This window comes from Nerophis lumbriciformis, linkage group LG27, assembly GCF_033978685.3.
Source record: "Nerophis lumbriciformis linkage group LG27, RoL_Nlum_v2.1, whole genome shotgun sequence".
Classification (NCBI taxonomy): Eukaryota; Metazoa; Chordata; class Actinopteri; order Syngnathiformes; family Syngnathidae; genus Nerophis; species Nerophis lumbriciformis.
In genome coordinates, this window is record NC_084574.2 from 2,697,501 (window position 1) to 2,705,596 (window position 8,096).

The 8,096-nt window shown below is 48.4% G+C and overlaps 1 pseudogene; it reads right to left on the reverse strand.

Moving 5' to 3' along the window:
* The window catches only part of LOC140679973 (uncharacterized), a 3,144-nt pseudogene extending 309 nt beyond the window's left edge, over positions 1 to 2,835 (reverse strand).
* Between the last annotated feature and the right edge of the window lie 5,261 nt (positions 2,836 to 8,096).

Genomic DNA, 8,096 nt, shown 5'->3' on the forward strand with positions numbered 1-8,096 from the left:
TCGACATCCAACCTCCACAGGGAAACACCTTGCTCTCCAACCAGCCTGCTGACAGTCGCTGACCAGTCCTGCATACTTGGAGAGCTTCCTCTTGAAGGCTTCTTCCAGGCGATCTTCCCACGGGACTGTCAGCTCCAGCAGCACAGCTTGTTTGGTGGACTCAGACACAAGGACAATGTCTGGTCGCAGGGTGGTGACTGCGATATGGCTGGGGAACTTCAGCTGGTTTTCAAGGTCCACCAACAACTGCCAGTCTTTTGCAGACGTCAGGATGCCTGCTGATGTTTTCCTAGCGGGAGTTGGCGTGTCCCCAGCTCTGACAAAGGCGATGGTTTTCTTGGAGGGGTGGAATTGTTTTGCCCATGCCAGTCCTGTGCTAATGGCTTCAGCGATGGTCTTCAGGACTTGGTCATGCCTCCACCTGTACCTTCCATCTCCAAGTGCCTTTGTACAGCAACTGAGGATGTGTTCCAGGGTTCCTCGCTTGGAGCACAGTGGGCATGCTGATGTCTCTGCTATGCCCCATGTGTGCAGGTTTGAAGGGCTTGGGAGCACATCATATACTGCCTGGATGAGAAATTTGATGCGTTGCGGCTCGGCTTTCCAAAGCTCAGCCCAGGTCACTCTCCTCTCAACCGCATTCTACCATCTTGTCCAAGCTCCCTGTTGCTTCATTCCAACAGCCTTGCAGGTTCTTGTCTCCTCCACTGCCGCTCTCACCTCATCCTGAACAAAACGTCGGCCTTCCTTCCCCCTAGTGTTCAGTTGGGGAGTTGGAAAGGACCCTAGCCCAGCTCGACCCCGTGTAACTGCTCCAACCAGGCTCCTATGTCGCAGCCTTGCATCTGCCTCTTGAACTGCTTCCTCTGCCCTCCATTTCCTGCCAGTCCTCACTTGGATCCCTGCTTTGGCCACCTTCGGATCACTTGAGTCCCTGTACTGTACCACTTCTCTGGCTCTAGTTACCTTAAATTTCTCCTCCAAGGATTTGAAAGGCAACTGCAGTTTGTTGCTGTTCCCGTAGAGTGCAATGCTACTCAGGCTCTTAGGTAGTCCCAGCCATCTCCGGAGGTGGTTGCTGACCCTCCGCTCTAGGATCTCAACTGTCGAGATGGGGAACGAGTAGATGAGGAGGGGCCACAGGATCCTGGGAAGAATGCCATGCTGGTAAATCCAGGCTTTAAACTTCCCAGGTAAGCCTGACTTGTCCACGGATTTCAGCCAGCCATCCAACTCAGCGCATGTCGACTGGATGGATGTTGTGTCTCTCAAAGAGCAGTCAAAAACCTTGCCCAAGCTCTTGACTGGCTTCTCTGAGATAGTTGGAATGGCCGTGCCTGAGATGTTAAACCGGAAGTTGTCCTCCACCTTACCCTTCTTCAGCACCATTGATTTGGATTTGGCGGGTTTGAAACGCATTCGGGCCCACTCCACCAACTCTTCAAGTCCCTTCAGAATCCAACGGCAGCCTGGGACTGATTCTGTCATGACTGTGAGGTCATCCATGAATGCCCTGTTGGGTGGTTGCCTTTGTCCGGAATTTGTGCGGGGCCCTCTACACTCTGGCTCAGCAGACTTGGTGAGCATGTTCATGGCTAGTGAGAACAGTGTCACAGAGATAGTACACCCTGTGATAATACCAATCTCCACTTTGTGCCAACTGGATGTTGTTGGTCCGGAAGAGACCCTCATCCTGAAATTGCTGTAGTAATCAGCAATGAGGTCTCTACACCTGCTGGGTACATGATGTTTCATCAGAGTGAGTTGAACGAGCTTGTGCGGAATGGAGCCGAATGCGTTTGCCAGGTCAAGCCACAGTACTGATAGGTTGCCCTTGTTCTCTCGAGCCTCCCCAATGAGCTGCGTCACCACACCGGTATGCTCCATACATCCTGACATTCCTGAAATGCCGCCTTTCTGGACAGATGTATCGATGTAGGTGTTCTTTGCCAGGTAGGTACACAGTCGTTTGGAAACGGCGCTGAAGAAAACCTTTGCCTCAACACACAGCAGGGAGATGATGCGGAACTGGTCCAGCTGAGTGGAGTTTTCCTCCTTTGGGATCCATACCCCTTCCGCCACTCGCCATTGCTCAGGGATCCTCCCCCTTCTCCAGAAGACTCGCAGGATTTTCCACAGACGCTGCAGGAGTTTGGGACAGTTCTTATACACTTTGTATGAAGTGCCACTCGGTCCCGGTGTAGAGCTTGCCCTGGCTCTGCGGACAACCTCCCTGACTTCCTTTAGCTGCAGCTCCGACATGTCAAACTGCATTTCTGGTTCAGGGGGGTCTATGAGGTTGTTACACTCTCCCAACTCCTGCTCTCTTGCAGGATCACTGTACGTTTGCTTCAGATGTTGATCTATGTCTTCCTGCGAGGAGGCCAGTTTGCCACTGCGCTTCTGTCCCAGCAAATCCTTCGTGAACTTGAAGGGGATAGCAATGAAAGCAGCACGTCTACGTGCCCTCTCGCGTCGCCGCCTCCGATGCCACTCTGCCCGACGGAGAATTCTGATCTTTTTCCGAAGGATGCACATCAGCTGGGCCAGGCCAGTGCGTTCCTCATGTCCTGCCGCCTTGTACTGGAACTTCAGCGCTTTCATCTCCTGCCTAATGTTGTGGATCCTTACAGCTCTGTGGTTCTTTGAGTACGTGGTACCGGAGCTTCTCTTCTCCTCCTCGCCGAACCGTTCAGCTGCAATGCTGACAATGATTGTTGTCATAGCTTGTAGCTTCCCGTCGGCTTCTCCCTTCGCCGTTGCCTCCAGAATTTGGTCGACATCGTCATCGAATTGCTTCCAGAGTGAGGTCATGCTAGCTGCAGGCCACTTGATCCGCCTCTGTTCAGACTTGATACTCGAGGGATTAGTTTGCAACACATGGAGGTTCTGGGCACTATGGGGTGACTCCGGGCCTGGCACCTCCTGCGTCTCACCAGGTGTAACACCTGTGCGTTGTGTTGCTTCTGCTCCCATCAGGCACTTCTTCCTCGCTTGGTGGATCTTTAAGCCATGGATGTTCTTGCAGACTTTACCGCATGTACACTGCGCGCTCATAGTCGTTTGTCCGTTGCCTAGGTCTGTTAACGTTAAGTCCGTCCGACTGGGGTGCTCATCCTCCCCCCCTCTCGGGCTCCCCTGGGGGTATTTTTCCTTTAGGTTCATCGTAGCTTAGTTGGGTTCCTCCTCACAGAGGATGCAAATTGGGTTGCCAACCCTTTCTGCCCCAGTTGCCGTCTCTCCGGGCTGTCACTGACTCTCCAGTAGTCACCACACTCTTCATGGTTGTCAACCAGTCTTTCCTGGCTGTCACTGATCGCTCACGGTATTCGCTGTGTACATACATCTACTGATGCTTAGTCTGGACACATCCTCAGTGACCTCTTGGATTCACCGGGCGTTTCGGGTCTCTCAACTGGTCATACGCCCTCCTCCAAGCGACCCAACCGGGGATGATCAAACCCCCCGGCTTGTGTCCAGACGGCTCGCTAGCTACCATGACTCCAAGGATCTCCTCTTTTGAGCCACAACCATCTCGAGGCCCTTTCCGCCGCTTCGGTGGTACTGCGGATGGCTCTCCTCTTTCTCTCTCCATCGATGCCCAAACTGCTGAAGGCTCTGACCAAGGAACGGGCTGCAAATCCTCGACATCCAACCTCCACAGGGAAACACCTTGCTCTCCAACCAGCCTGCTGACAGTCGCTGACCAGTCCTGCATACTTGGAGAGCTTCCTCTCGAAGTCTTCTTCCAGGCGATCTTCCCACGGGACTGTCAGCTCCAGCAGCACAGCTTGTTTGGTGGACTCAGACACAAGGACAATGTCTGGTCGCAGGGTGGTGACTGCGATATGGCTGGGGAACTTCAGCTGGTTTTCAAGGTCCACCAACAACTGCCAGTCTTTTGCAGACGTCAGGATGCCTGCTGATGTTTTCCTAGCAGGAGTTGGCGTGTCCCCAGCACTGACAAAGGCGAAGGTTTTCTTGGAGGGGTGGAATTGTTTTGCCCATGCCAGTCCTGTGCTAACACACACATAACACTCATCTACTCATTGTTGAGTTAAGGGTTGAATTGTCCATCCTTGTTCTATTCTCTGTCACTATTTCAGAACACACACATTATACAAATATACATTATAAAATCAATAAGAAAACGGGAGCTCTAATTTGGGAGTCTGAATTAGGATCAGAAGTTTCTATATAAACATTGCGCACTCACGTTGCCTTTTTGTATTGATTACTGCAGCTGTGCACTGGATTCATTCACAAATACAAACTACAACTCACAAACACTTTAGAGTTAGGCTCCACCATCAGAATGTGTACTTAAACTTATAAAGATCACATGGATATTATTCAGTGAGTTGATTCACCAAAACTAACCTGTTATAGAGGAGGAAAAAGCACACAGGACGTTTCAATTGTTCACAGACTGGTCGCGCTCATCAGAATGACAAGACACTTCCGGTCTGCAGGCGATAGCATTCAATTGGGAAGAAACACCCTACTGCCCCCTACTGACCAATGTGAATACTGATAAATGTGTAATGACAGCTCCAAAAACGAATTCAAACCACAAAATAAAATAAATAAATCAACACAAAAATGTGACACATTATGGGTGGGTCACATATGCATGTACAGTAGATGGCAGTATTGTCCTGTTTAAAAGTGTCACAACATTGCTGTTTACGGCAGACGAACTGCTTTACGGTAGACGCTGTCACTCAGGTCCGCCTGAATTTCGGGAGTTTTTCGGGAGAAAATTTGTCCCGGGAGGTTTTCGGGAGAGGCGCTGAAATTTCGGGAGTCTCCCGGAAAATCCGGGAGGGTTGGCAAGTATGGATTAGATAACAAGGCCCACCTGGGCCATCTACGCACCTGTCGCTGTCTCTGCAAATAATCATGAACTTTGAATTTAATGGCAGCAACACATTGCAAAAAAGTTGGCATTTTCACCGCTGTGTTACATGGCCTTTACTTTTAATAACACTTAGTAAACGTTTAGGAACTGAAGAGACAAATTTTTTAAGCTTTTCGGGTGGAATTCATTCCCATTCTTGCTTGATGTACACCTTAAGTTGTTCAACAGTTCGGGGTCTCTATTGTGGTATTTTAGGCTTCTTAATGCACCACACATTATCAACGGGAGACAGGCAGGCCAGTCTAGTACCCGCACTCTTTTACTATGAAGCCACGTTGATGTAACACGTGGCTTGGCATTGTCCTGCTGAAATAAGCAGGGGCGTCCATAATAACGTTGTTTGGATGACAACATATGTTGCTCCAAAACCTGTATGTACCTTTCAGCATTAATGGTGCCTTCAGATGAAAAAAACGTATTGGGGTGTTACCATTTAGTGGTCAATTGTACGGAATATGTACTGTACTGTGCAATCTACTAATACAAGTTTCAATCAATCAATCAATCAATCAATTCACAGATGTGTAAGTTACCCATGTCTTGGGCACTAATACACCTCCATACCATCACACATGCTGCCTTTTACACTTTGTGCCTAGAACAGTCCGGAATGTTATTTTCCTCTATGGTGTGGAGGACACGACGTCCGCAGTTTCCAAAAACAATTTGAAATGTGGACTCGTCAGACCACAGAGTTGGTTGATAAATGGCTTTGGCTCTGCATAGTAGAGTTTTAACTTGCACTTACAGATGCAGCGACCAACTGTAGTTACTGACAGTGGTTTTCTGAAGTGTTCCTGAGCCCGTGTGGTGATATCCTTTACACACGGATGTCGCTTTTTGATGCGGTACCGTCTGAGGGATCCAAAGGTCACGGGCATTGCCGCTTACGGATGTTCCATATAAGTGTTGATGATGTTACGGAGCGTAGATGGTGAAATCCCTAAATTCCTTGCAATAGCTGGTTGAGAAATGTTGTTCTTAAAGGGGAACATTATCACAATTTCAGAATGGTTAAAACCATTAAAAATCAGTTCCCAGTGGCTTATTTTATTTTTCGAAGTTTTTTTCAAAATTTTACCCATCACACAATATCCCTAAAAAAAAGCTTCAAAGTGCCTGATTTTAACCATCGTTATATACACCCGTCCATTTTCCTGTGACGTCACATAGTGAAGCCAACACAAACAAACATGGCGCATAGAACAGCAAGATATAGCGACATTAGCTCGGATTCAGACTCGGATTTCAGCGGCTTAAGCGATTCAACAGATTACGCATGTATTGAAACGGATGGTTGTAGTGTGGAGGCAGGTAGCGAAAACCAAATTGAAGAAGAAACTGAAGCTATTGAGCCATATCGGTTTGAACCGTATGCAAGCGAAACCCACGAAACCGACGAAAACGACACGACGAAAACGACACGACAGCCAGCGACACGGGAGAAAGCGAGGACGAATTTGGCGATCGCCTTCTAACCAACGATTGGTATGTGTTTGTTTGGCATTAAAGGAAACTAACAACTATGAACTAGGTTTACAGCATATGAAATACATTTGGCAACAACATGCACTTTGAGAGTGCAGACAGCCCAATTTTCATCAATTAATATATTCTGTAGACATACCCTCATGTCAGCAGGCCAGGGAAGCTAGGGTCGATATTCTTCTCTTGACGGTGTGAGCCAAGACATTCAGGGGGTTTAGCTCGCTCGTCTACGGGAACAAATTGCCGCCTATGCTTGCCGTGCTAGCGAGGTCCTTTGTCCATGAATTGCTCACACACTCCGGCAGATTCAATGGGGGTCTGGCGGCAGATTTCTTTGACTTTATCGTTGGAAATGCATCTGCTTTGAGTGTCGCAGGATATCCACACATTCTTGCCATCTCTGTCGTAGCATAGCTTTCGTGGGTAAAGTGTGCGGAACAAACGTCCAATTTCTTGCCACTTTGGCATCTTTGGGTCACTTGTGCAACTTGAATCCGTCCCTGTTGGTGTTGTTACACCCTCCGACAACACACCGACGAGGCATGATGTCTCCAAGGTACGGAAAACAGTCGAAAAAACGGAAAATAACAGAGCTCATTTGACTCGGTGTTTGAGAAAATGGCGGATTGCTTCCCGATGTGACGTCACGTTGTGACGTCATCGCTCCGAGAGCGAATATTAGAAAGGCGTTTAATTCGCCAAAATTCACCCATTTAGAGTTCGGAAATCGGTTAAAAAAATATCTTCTGATGGAAGCTTGTCTGTGGACGACTGAGAAAGTTTATTTATTTGCAAACTTTGGAAGTCTTTCGGTGTCATATGTTCATGATACCGCATGATACTGATAAAGCATGATCCCCGCCCCACTGTTTGAGGACTGCTGTCGTAGATCCGGCCCCGTGCACTTTCAATCAAACAAGCGCCTCTCAAACTCACATTTTCAAGGTAAAGTCACGGCTTGTGCACCAACCTTCTCCACACCAGTGGATCAAGTGACACAAATTCCCCAAGATTCCAGCTGACCTCGCACGGCTTGACGAGCGGTCCTGATGCGAGGATGCCTGAGCCATCCGTCTCCTTTTTGAAGCCAAGTGTGAAATGGGCTTTAAATCACTTTCACCCCTCGCAGACACATTAGCACCGATGGCCGTCTTATCGGTCTGCCACAAATGAGCAAAGCAATTATTGCGGCTTCTGCTTTATAAAAAAAAAAAAAACTCTTTCCAAGACGCTAACTCACAGGAGATTGACTACGCTGGGGGAGACCCCTGAGGGAAGCTTCCACAATGCAACCGGATCCATTTGAAATGTATCTTCCTAAGTAGGAAACAAAAAGCTCCTGCAGTTCATGATGAGGGGAGAGTTCACCTGCTGCTATTGTTTCATTTGCTGCAAATTAATTGGAAGTAGAAAGTGAGATGAATGCTTCATCTCTGGAAACAATTCCAAACTCTTCCCGACTGGTATGAGACGGAACAATAGTGCCTTAAAATAACTGCTTCTTTATTACTGATCTTCAGAGAGAGAAAGAAGGAGCTTGATTTTGTGGCCATGAGTCAGCATCACGGTCAGTGAAGCATCATGGCCGGGGCAAAGGTGTCTTCTTGCCCAAGGACACAACAACAGGAACTGGGATGGAGGAAAGCAGGAGTCGAACCGAACACCCTGCGTTATCCGGACAACCTGT